The sequence below is a fragment of the Rattus rattus genome, chromosome 6 (assembly GCF_011064425.1).
Source record: "Rattus rattus isolate New Zealand chromosome 6, Rrattus_CSIRO_v1, whole genome shotgun sequence".
Classification (NCBI taxonomy): domain Eukaryota; kingdom Metazoa; phylum Chordata; class Mammalia; order Rodentia; family Muridae; genus Rattus; species Rattus rattus.
In genome coordinates this window covers 63,531,301-63,544,091 of record NC_046159.1, presented here as the reverse complement: position 1 = coordinate 63,544,091, position 12,791 = coordinate 63,531,301, and positions in this window count along the sequence as shown.

The window sequence follows — 12,791 nt, the reverse complement described above, 5'->3', positions numbered from 1 at the left end:
TTCACATCCTTTGCCCATTTGGAGAGATCTATCCACATACTTCTTCCCCAGATGTCTCTCTCACCAATTTTCCAATCATGTTCTTTCCAAGTCCCTAATCACCCAGCCCACCAATGGGCTACAACTCATGAATCAGTGAACAATCTCACTTCTGGCCATTTTTCCTTCTAAACAAAGTATACGATCATGTGTACTACCCAGAGTTCTGATCACTGTGAAGATTTCCCTTCATGCCTTTCAGCATTGTCCCAGAAAGGGGTTGTAAGGCTGCAGCTATCCACTTCTGGGTGGATAGCAGAACAAGCAGAATCATCAATAGTCCTCTCATCCCCAGTCAACCAATCATAGGGTATAATCCCATGAGTCAATAGGAGCATGCTTGCTAGCAGACAGCATTATAACAGAAATGGAAAATGGTAGGCATTTGAGCAACTTCATGTCACTTGAAGTCCTTCAGGACTTGCTCAGGCCCTATCATGTATATACCATTTCCGTCTGATAATGGGTTGCAGCTATGCACATCTTACGATTAATGAGTCAGATTCATGATGGGCAGCTCAGATCATATGGTAACTTGGTGGCCCACGTCAAATATTCTGTTCCTATTAGATCTGGGTATGACCATCTTTGTCATTGCCTATAGTTCCTGTGCTGGCCTAGGACTCTGATCATAAGCTATGTGAGTCCCACTTTGGCTTTCACTATGACTTGAGGAAGAACTCTCCTGCCAGCTTCAATTATAAACAAATTCTTAGTCTTGCTTTATCATCAGCTGGAGAATTACAAAGAGGATACCTCCACTGACTTATGGAAGGGACTCTTATCACTATCATTTCTAACTATTTACAGTCCCACCAAGCTTGCCTCCCACAGCCCTATGCAGCCTCCTGCCATTGATCACTCTCATGACACCTAATCCTATGGGAGGTGTATGGAAGAGTTGCAGTAACTCAAATATATCATTAGAAGGCATAGCAATTCCTTCACCAGGCCTGGGACTTTACAGGCTAACAAACTCAATGGATATTAGTGAAAGAAAATGCAACTTAGAGGAAGTGGTGAATTAGTTAAAGTTATGAAGAAGAGCTTATGAAACTCTGCCTTCCAGACAACTACAGCCACTGCCATTTTGAAATTCAAGCAACTGTGTTCGCCCCCAGGAAACCCTCAAGGTTCGACCTATTTCCATGAATGAAAATGGCCACCACAGGCTTATAGAGAAAGGAACTATTTGAAAGGATTATGTGGCCTTGGAGGAAGTGCAGAAGTGGGCTGTCAGGCTTCAGAAACTCAAGCCAAGCCCAGTGTTCCACTCTCTTCCTGCTTCCTGTCAACCCAGATGTAGAACTCTCAGCTATTTTCCCAGCACCATATCTTCCTGCGTGCTGCCTTGCTTCCTACCAGGATGACAATGGATTAAACCTCTGAATAGTAAGCGAGGCCCCAATTAAGTGTTTTCCTTTATAAAAGTTGTGATGGTCATGGTGTCTCTTCACAGCAGTAGAAACACTAAAACGCATTCCTCTCGTGGAGTGATGGGTGGCCACCACTCATTTGAGACTACAGTCACATAATCCTGTCCTTCATCCCAGGAGTGAGTTACTAGAGGTGAAAGGTTAACTGAAGGCAAAACTCTCTGCCTATTTTGTGATTTCTACCACCCATGCTAGACTAGGAGTTCTCAGAGATGAAGAAGATTTTGAATTACACCTACTCCTGTAAGTAACTCCCCACCCAGGTTTCCACAGTAACCCTGACAACTAATTAGAACACTAAGCTGAAATCAGGTGGCATTTTTTCCTTTGGTCCATTGGTGCACTAACTGGAATAAACAGACATTTGTTCGTGTGTCCTTGGGGAAGGAATATAACAAGCCTCTTCAAGGAAGATTGTCTCTTCAAATCATCGAAGCAAAGCCACAGCTCCGTCTTAAATGGAATAAAAGATAATTTATTCTGGAGCCATGTTGAGTGAAATTCCATGCCGAAGGATTACAGATTTAGCTTATCTCTAATTCTACATTCCAACAGGGAGGCAGTTTCATGAGGTTTTTTAATAGTTTTACAAAACAAACAAAGTTATAAATCAAGGCAAGTTTAAAATACTTTGGTGGGTACATCAGAAAGGCAGGTACAGCAAGATAGGCCCAACCTTTACTATAGACCCAAAACACTACCTGAGCTTCTGGTTGGTGGAAGCTAGTAATCTGCTAAGTCAGTAGATTCCAAAAGGGTTTTATGTATTAGTAAGAAGACTTTAGTTCTGACACAGAGATGGGCAATGAATGGCTGTTCCAGAGAGCTAGAACTAGGTTGAGGTAAGGCCTTGAACCTGCAACATTGCAGTCTCTTCACAGTACTGAAATTCTAATTGGCCAGTCAGTCACTGCAGGCACAGGTTCCTCTCAGGAGTTCTTGTTTGCAATGTACTTAGCTAAAGGTCTTCTTCCCTGTCTGAGGGTTTCTTTAGATCCATATGGACCAACCCAGATTAAATACTGTGGTAGTTTGAATAGGTTTGGCACCCACATACTCGTGTATTTGAATGCTTGGCCATAGGGAGTGGCACTGTTAGAAGGTGTGGCCTTGTTGAAGGGAATGTGGCTTTGTTAGAGGAAGTGTGTCTCTGTGTAGATGGGCTTTAAGGTCTCCCTTACTCAGACTCTACTTGGTGTGGGACATAGTCTCCTCCTGGCTGCCTGAAAAAGAAAGTCTCCCTCTGACTGCCTTTGGATCAAGATGTAGAACTCTAGGCCACTCCAGCACCATGTCTACCTGCACACTGCCATGCTTCCTGACATGGTGATAATGGACTGAACCTCTGAAACTATAAGTTGTCCCAAATGAAATGTTTTCTTTTATAAGAGTGGCCTTGGCCATGGTTTCTCCTCAAAGCAATGAAACCCTAACCAAGATAGAAGCTGGTACCAGGGAGTGAGGTGTTGCTATGATAGGCCTGGCCATGCTCTTGTGTGGAGGAATATGGATTTTGGGACTTTGGAAAGCAATGGTATGTGTTAAGCGGGTCTTAATGGGCCAACCTAAGAATGGTGCTCAGACCATGGAAGACAATGGTGTTGTGGGTGATTTGAACTGTGGGATCCTGGCTCAAGAGGTTTCACAGGGGAAAAATTTTAGTATGTAACCTAGAAACTATACTTGTGATATTTTGGTGAAGAGTTTAGCTGCTTTTTGCTCTTATCTGAAAAGTCTGCCAGATGCTAAAGTGAAGAGATTTCGATTACAAAACAGCATAGCATAGAATCTGACCTGTGGTTCACTCTTATGAAGAACTTTTTGATCAAGCATAACAAGCTTAGAATGGAGAAATACAAATTATATGGTTCAAAGATTAAAGGGGCACCAGGAAGTAGAATAGAAGAAAATCCTGTGTTCAAGGATATTAATTGCAATTAAAGGAGTGGTGACCTCAGGGCAAGACCCCACCCGGCTAGTGTAATTGTTTATGCATTTGCTGTTGAACAAGGAACAGTTATATCATATTAGGTGTTATTATGAGCTGCTATTGTTTTCATTTGGACATAAAAAGATGTCTGTGGGTCAAATTGACATGGGATGGCTTGTGATGGTTATTCTTTGTTGTCAATTTGACTATATTTGGAATGAACTACAATCTAGAAATGGAGGACACCCAAGTAATCCAGATCTTGAGGCTGGAAGACATAGGCTTTTTTGATCAGGACCTTGAGGCAGAGTATCCATGCTTATAAAGATCTTGTGAAAAGGAATTAAAGAAAAACTTAAGTTCGGATATACATCTTTAATCCCACCCAGTACTCAGGAGACAGAGGCAAGCCTAGTCTTCAGAGCAAGTTACAGGTAAAGAAAATGTTAGGTCTAGGTGTGGTAGTATACACTTTTAATCACAGCACTCAGGAGACAGGCATTCGGATCTCTGAGTTCAAGGCCAATTTACAGAGAAAGTTCCAGGACGCCCAAGCTTAGTCAGTGAAGGAAATCATTGAAAACAGAAAGCTGGAGAAGATGTAATAGAACAAGGAGGCTGTGTTCCAGTCCCAGAAAGCAGCAGAACTTGGCTGGTTGGGCCATGTAAAGAGTAACTTTAGAGTCAAGAATAGAAGGGATTACTGGTACAAATGATGCTAGTTACCTGGAGCTAAGAAATTAGCGGTGATTAAGAAGAGAACAGCATCACTAAGGGGAAATCTTCTGGGAAGTGTTTTCTGAGAGCACGAAGAAGCTATTTTCCAGAGAGAGACTTTTGCTGGCAGCAATACTTGGTAATGTGTAAGAATTACCCTACAGTGTACTGGTTTTGGAGGCATGAAATGGTTGTGGAGAGCAGCTGACGCATGTCATTGTGAGAGGCCAGAAAAGGCCATTGGTGAAGGTGCAGCCTCAGTGGCAGTTGAAAGCCCAGGACAGAATGTATCTTGCAGAGAAGTTAAAGCTTGGCACCATGAAGAGAGCCTGTGAAAGCCTATTGGTAAAAACACAGCCTAGTTGCAGTGAAGACTCCAATGTACTGGAGATGCTAGTTCCACCAAGAACAAAAGCAGCAGTGGAGTGGAGTCAGCCAGAGCCTAGAGTGCTACAGAAAGCAGAGCTGAAGAAGTGACCCAAGCCCTTTGGAGGAGCCCAGAAGATTATGTGTGGATCCCAGACACTGGAACAAGTCGCAATTGCCTTGAAGACCTCAAGATGTTAGAGATGCCAGAGCCATGGGATTATCTGCCAAGAAAAGCTGCTAACAGAGTGGAACCAGCTCAAGAGAAAGTTGTGTTGAGGTCAACAAAGCTGAAAGGAACTGAACATCAAATGTCGAGATGCAGAATTTGGAGTTTGCCCAGATGGTTTTCGGTCTTGCTTTGGTATATAGTATTTACTCACTATGAGTTTGGAATGGTCACATATATCCTGTGATGTTGGAAGTATGTGATCTCCTTTTTTATTTTGATTTTATAGGGAATTACAGTTTAAGTGAATTGATGAATCTCAAGAGACTTTGGACTTTTAAACATCTTTGAGGCTGTGATAGACTATGGGGACTTTTGAAGTTGGACTAAATGTAGTTTGCATTATGTTATGGCTACAAGCCTATAGGGGCCAGGAAGTGGAATGTGGTGGGTTGAATGGGTTTGACGCCCCCATAGATTCATGTGTTTGAATGCTTGGCCAAAAGGAGTGGCACTATGAGGAGGTGTGGCCTTGTTAGAGGAAATGTGTCACTATGTAGATGGGTTTTAAGGTTTCCTATACTCAGGCTCTGCCCAGTGTGGAAGAGAGTCTCTTTCTGGCTGCCTATGTAGCAAGATATAGAATTCTCAGCTCCTTCTCCAGCACCATGTTTTGACCAGAAGGCCCAAATATATCATTTTCAAAGAGCTGAGAAGCCCAAGTTCAGCCTGGACAAGTCCAGAGCAGTGCAAGTGGCCAAGGCCATAAACAAGGAGATTCCAGAAGTATGGCCTCCCAGCTAAAATCTCTAGTTAACGGGCACAGACAGGCATGCTCTCTGACTGGGGAAGCCATTCAGTTTGGCTATGGTTTTTGTATACTTCTACATGGTTGGCTGGAAATGAACTGGAACAATTTAGCTTTTAATGTAGAGTTCTTTTTTTTTATGGAGTAGGTACTACATCCAAGTGTTTGGCAGTGCTGACTGAAAGGATCTTGTTGTCCAGATGTTGCTCTGTACTCTACTGTTCTGGGGATACTTCCTTGAAGAACAGACTTCAAGGGCTGCTGTAATCCTTTGAATGAAATGGCTCAGGGGTTGGGGATTTAGCTCAGTGGTAGAGCACTTGCCTAGCAAGCACAAGGCCCTGGGTTCGGTCCCCAGTTCCAAAAAAAAAAAAAAGAAAGAAAGAAAGAAATGGCTCCCATAGGTTCCCAGGAAGTGGCAGTATTGGGTGGCGTGTCCTTGTTGGAGGAAGTGTGTCACTGGAGCTAGGTTTTGAGGTTTCAGAAACTCAAGTCAAGTCCAATGGCTACCTCTCTCTTCCTGCTGCCTGCTGGTCAAGATATAGAATAGCGGTATCAGGCAGGCATGGTGCAGGAGGACTTGAGAGTTCTACATCTTCATCTGAAGGCTGCTAGGAGAAGACTGGCTTTGAGGCAGCTAGGATGAGAGCCTTAAGGCCCACAACCACAGTGACACACCTACTCCAACAAGGCCACACATCCTAATAGTGTCACTCCCTGGGCCAAGCACATACAAACTATCACAGGTAGTGTTTAGGATTCCTGGGCTTGGAGTCAGAGGAGAACCACAAGGGGAAGGGGGAGGAAGGAGAAGCTGCCATGGATTTGTTAAGCCATAAAAACATGGCCCTGAAGGCTGGACAATTGGAGTTAAGAGCAGCCCAGATGAAACAACATAAGTAATAATTTGGGGTTATTGATAAGAAAGTAAATTCTAATAGCATTGAGGGTAGGTATCTGCCCGGCTCTTGTACTGATTAAGGTTTATTATAAATATAAGTTTGTGTATGTGTCTTAGTTAGGGTTTTACCGCTGTGAGCAAACACCATGACCAAGGCAACTCTTATAAGAACAAGATTTAATTGGGGCTGGATTACAGGTTCAGAGGTTTAGTCCATTATCATCAAGGTAGGAACATGGCAGATCTGGGCGGGCATGGTGCAGGAGGAGCTGAGAGTTCTATATCTTCATCTGAAGTCTGCTAGGAGAAGACTGGCTTCCAGGCAGCTAGGATGAGGGTCTTAAAGCCCATGCCCATAATGATACACCTACTCCAACAAGGCCACATCTCCAAATAATGCCACTCCCTGAGCCAAGCATATTCAAACCATCACAGTATGTCTTTTATCCAGGAACTGAATGATTAAAGGCAGGGTAGAAACCCCATATTTGGGATTAAAAATAGCTACAACAAAGTGTACTTAAATGATTTAGCCTCCCTTCTAACCTACCACCCACCAGAGGAAGTAGAAAGGAAAAGTTAATAGGGCAAAAGAGGAAATAGTTCTTTGTAGCGAATCCAATCTGCATTGTCAGGATATCAGCAGTTCAGTTCACACAAATCAGCAGCAGTAGCTCAATTCATTCACAAACACTACTCATAAATCAGCCACAGCAGTTCGATCCAGAAGAAACTGCAAGGCTCTGTCATTCAGCTCGAGTCAGCAGAAGCAGCAGGAAGCCAACAGAACACCACCAAAAGTTCTTTGGTGCATTTCTCTCTGTGAAGTCACAACAAACAATAACCAGCAAAGCGTGGCAAGATGAACCAATACCACACAGGATCGTCAGCAAAACCCAGCACCAGCAACGTCCAATGAAGATCAGCAAAGTAGCAAAGTGATCCAATGCCACACAGGAATGTCCACTGTCTGTTGGTTTGTGTTTATACCCTCTCCAAATATCACATGTTCTCTCAGGTGTCTACTCTAGCAAAACATCTCAGACCCTTGTCCAGGCAGCTCTCAGAAAAACACATGTCTGTTGTCAGCGAAAACATGTCTGCTTCAGGAAAAACATCCTTTCATAAGACAGTTTCTAGAAAAAAAAATCACATGACACAGCTGAGTCTCCAAAGAAACCAGAAATTTCCACTTCAATCATGGAATCCTTGGATACAGAAAACTGAGTGGCTTTTTTTATTTAGTTATTTTCTCACAGTATTAAAGAAGGTCCCTTCCCTGCATTCATTTCTCATCCCTGGGTACGGTGTGTGTGTGTGTGTGTACATGTTTGTGTGTGTGTGTATATGTGTGTATATATGTTTGTATGTGTGTATGAGTATATGTGTATACATGTTTGTGTGTGTGTGAGTGTATATGTATACATGTTTGTGTGTGTATGAGTATATGTGTATACATGTTTGTGTGTGTATGAGTATATGTGTATACATGTTTGTGTGTGTATGAGTATATGTGTATACATGTATGTGTGTGTGAGTGTGTGTATACATGTTTGTGTGTATGTGTCTACATGTTTGTGTGAATATATGTGTACATGTTTGTATGTAAGTGTGTACATGTTTGTGTGTAAGTGTGTACATGTTTGTGTGAGTATGTATACATGTTTGTGTGTATGTGTGTATACATGTTTGTGTGAGTATGTGTGCATGTTTGTGAATATGTGTATGTATGTGTGTGCATGTTTGTGTGTATATATGGATTTTGTGTGTATATGATGATCATGAAATATGGAAGATGTACAAACTTATACAGGATACTATTGCCCAATTGTTATTATTCGAGAGTATGGGGAGAGAGTTGAGAGAGGCTGGAATTACTAAATTTTTCTCTTCAGATTTAAACATTGTCTTTCTGGTTACAGTAAATGCATGCCATTTTATAACCTTATAAATAAAGATAAGATTAACCTGAAAAAAGAATGAAAATATTTTTCATTATAAAGTTTCAGACTAAGACAAGATGATATATAAAGAGTGACGGGTGCAGCAACAGGGCACATGCCACCAGGCCTGAGGGCCTGAGTGTGAGCCCCAGAACCCACATGGTAGAAGGTTGTCATACCTCCACACATGCACTGGGCATGTGCCTCCTTCCATGCACAAATAATAAACAAATGTGATGCAGAGGGACAGGGGTCACTTGGCATTTGTGTACAAGAAGACACACCCAGTACGTAAATGTGCCCACACAGATTAGACTAGCATGCTGAGGAGGGTGACGATATGTTATAATGTCACTCCAGGGGCTGACCTTGCCCTGAGTGAACAAGGAGATAATTACCCCAGCAGGCAGCAGTCTGTACAAACTCCACTGGCTTGAGGGCCTTGAGAACAGAACGTCTTAGAGGCAAATTATCTCAAGTCCCTTTGAAGATGCTTCTTGACTTTTCAAGTCAAGCCTAAAGCACTGAATGGATTAGCCGCTGGGGGAGAGATGAATATTCATGTGTGGTAGAAACTTTGTGATTAATATGAATATTGAAACGAGAATACCATGGGCATTAATCTTACTGCAATCTCCTCCCTTAAGATCTCATTAACAACTCTCACAACTCTTAAGAAGATACCTATTTGCCAGGTGGTTGTGGTGCACACCTTTAATCCCAACACTAGAGAGGCAGAGGCAGGCAGACCTCTGTGACTTGAGGGTAGCCTCATCTACACATTGGGTTCCAGGACAGCCAGGGCTACACAGAGAAACCCTGCCTGGGGTAGGGAGGGGAAGTGTGTGTGGGGGAGGGGGGGTAATACTTGCCTTCTTTAGGGAATGGAGAGATAGCTCAATGGTTAAGAGCAATTGCTGCTCTTAACAATAGGACTTGAATTTGGATCTCAGCACCCACTGTTTGTTATCAACCATGGACACTGGGCATACATGTGATACACATATTTACTTGCAGGCGAAACTCTCATATACATAAAAATAAAATTTAAAACCCCCTTTATAGATGTCCCCATGGAAGTATAGAATGAATTACTAAAAATAACCAAAGCTCTAATGAAAATTGGCTCCAGGCTGGGGGAATGGCTCAGTTGGTAAAGTGTGTGCTGTAGAATCATAAGGAGCCAAGCTTCATGCCCAGAATCGATGTAAAGAAAAACTGGCTATGATCTCTTGACTTGTGCTCTCACTTCCCCTGCGGCAGCTGCCTCGGTTCTTGCTCTGCTGGTTTCTTTCCCCGTTTGCATCTTGGGATGACTTGCCCATTGCCCTGCATTTTATGTGCATGTATATGGATGCACACACACTTGCAATCCCAGACCTAGGAAAACAGAGACAGAGGATTCCCAGGACTCATTGGCCAGCTAGCCTACCTGTGAGCTCCAAGCCAGGGAGACCCTCTGTCAAAAAAATAAATAAATAAATAAATAAATAAACACTCCCTGAGAAATAATAATACCCAAAGTTGTCCTCTGGCCTCTACATGGTGTGCAATCACACATACATAGGCACCTGCAACTGCACACACCAGCGTGTCCACGCATGCACATGCACAAACACACACACACACACACACACACACACACACACACACACACACACACACACACACACACACACACACAGGCATCCTCGCCAGGAGAAAGAAAGCTGGTAAGCAGTGTTCTCCCATTACCTTTGCTTCAGCTCCTGCCTCTAGGTTCCTGCCTCCAGGTTCCTGCCCCCAGTTTCCTGCCCCCAGGTTCCTGCTCTGACTTCCTTCCGTAATAGACTGTGATGTGGAAGTGTACACTGAAACAAACCCTTTCCTCCTCAAGTTGTTTCTGGTCATGGTGATTTGTCACTGCAGTAGAAACCTAACTAGGACCCTTCTATCAATGATAATTGTCTGTTCTCAGAATACAAAGTCCAGACCAAACCCCAAGTTTCTGACATGCAGGAAGATTCTGAAGGTCCTCATAGCACATGAAGAAAGGACCAGCGAGGCTGTGGAGTCAGTGACCCTCTTAACCCTATGATCCTGCTCATGGATGCGGTCACCGAGAAGAGCTGGAGAAATGGGGGCCCTCAGAGGTAGAAGGATAAAGAGGGTGGGGTCTCTCCTTCACCATATGGGCATGAAACTCAGGTCCTTTTACCTACCGAGGCATCTCACAGGCCCCCAGCACACTTTCCTGACAACCACTTCAAGCACATCAGTCATGGTTCTTGCCCGTGACTCACCACTACGGCTCACCCATTGTACTAGACTTGGATTACTTAGTCATCTTCCCCACACCCGCAGCAAATGCGGAAGCTCTTTCTCTACCTGTTTTCCCTCTGAGCTTACATCCCCAAGGACTGTGTGTGTGTGTGAATGCACACGCACGTGAAGGGAGCGTCCAGCCTATTGTGGTGGTACCCCAGGCAGACGGTCCTGGGTGCGGTTAGAACCAGGCTGGGCAAACCAGGAGAGAGTAAGGCAGACGCTGTTCCTCCTCTACTTTTGCTTCAGCTCCACGCGTGTGCTGCTCTTCGGCAGCCGTTCAGCTTGTTTTTTGACGCACGATCTGTCATGGGCCCTCGAGCTTGTCGATGAGGCTAAACTGGCCAATTAGCTTCAGTAACTTAGCTGTCCCTGTCTCCCCAGAGCTGAGATTACCAGAATGTGCCATCACCTCTGGGTTTTTATGTGGGTGCAGGGGCTGGGGCTGGGACTCAGGTCCTTGTGCTTATATCAGTGACTAAGCCCTCTCCAGAGCCCCTCTCCTGCTTTCCTTTTTAAAGATGTCTAGATTTTTAATAAATAAGACCGAACGACGAATCATACTAGTGGGTAGAAATTGAAAAAGTTATTTTGTTTACTTCCCTGACACCATAGCTTTCTCCCAGCCAAGTGACTTTTAATTCTTTTCGTTTTTCAGAAGTCATAGCAAACCTCAGGACCCTAGGTTGCTTGGAGGTGCCTTTGTATGTCTCACTTGGGTCTTCCCCCAAACAGGAAGTCCCTTGAGGGTGGAATGATGTCCTGGTTTTGGTCCGGTCTGGTTTCCAACAGAACCTAACAGACGGTGTCTGTTAAGTTGCGTAATAGATGCCTACCAGTTGTTCTGATGGTTGAATGGTTGATTAACTTAGAACTCAATTATTTTATAGTCTCTAAACATTCAGACTAAGAACTTGAGCGTGGCATTTAAATACCACAGAGAAAACACAGGGATAGATTGTTCCGGTCACGGCTGAGTTATCTTGTAAAATGTCCCACCTGGAGCATAAATTTGCATTTGTACAAAAGCATCCCAAGGGCTGTCAAGGTGGCTCTGTACTAAGAGTGCTTGCTTGTCCTTCAGGAGCTTGGTGGAAAGCTTCTACATCAAGAGGTTTACGATCACCTATAATTCCAGTGCTGGAGGATCCGACGCGCTCTTCTGACCACGGTGAGCACCTGCACACACATGCACTTATGTGCACACTCACGTGAGCACGCACATGTGTACACACACCATACAGAGAAATAAAATAAATCTAAAAAATAGTCTTCACTACTATTCCTATTCTTTTTAAAACTTAATTCAAGCATGGAGGCACATGGCGAAGCATATGTATACATTATATACATATATACACATATACACATTGTTTGTGCTTATTTATGGAATGCATCAATAGACGATCACAGCCCATATAGCCAACATACACTTCAGGAAGCCTCCAGAAGTCTATCTTACAAACTTTCCTTCCATCCACCCTTGGAGTTTTGGTTTTGTTTTGTTTTGTTTTAATTATTTATTTATGTCACATATACACTGTTGATCTCTTCATGCATACCAGAAGAGGGCATTGGATCCCATTACAGATGGTTACGAGCCACCATGTGGTTGCTGGGAATTGAACTCAGGACCTCTGGAAGAGCAGTCAGTGCTCTTAACCACTGAGCCATCTCTCCAGCCCCCTTCCATCCACCCTTACACTAATATCCCAGATTAGTTTTGACTTAGCATATAGGGAATAACAGACTATGAGTCCTTGGGGACACACAAATATTTTTGTCACTTGTAGTTCCTGTATTCTTCCTACCTGGGTGTCCCCCCATCCCCTTCTCAATAAGGATTCATACCTCACTTGATCTTGTATCTCCCAAGTGCCCAGAACTCCCAAGTGCTCCTGGCTTCAGCAGCTTCTTGTATTTCCATTAAAGAATTGAACAAATGAAATCACACCCCTGACCAGACCTTTCCCCTTCAGACAGTCTTACTCTAACTCGACAATTCTGTCTTTTATCTCTGTAAAAAGTTGTGTGAGAACAGCCTTATCCAATCCATACAAGAACCGTTGGAGTGGTGGTTCTCAACTTTCCTAGTGCTCTGACTCTGTAATACAGTTCTTCATGCCATGGTAACCCCTTCCATAAAATTATTTTGTTGCTACTTCATAACTAAAATTT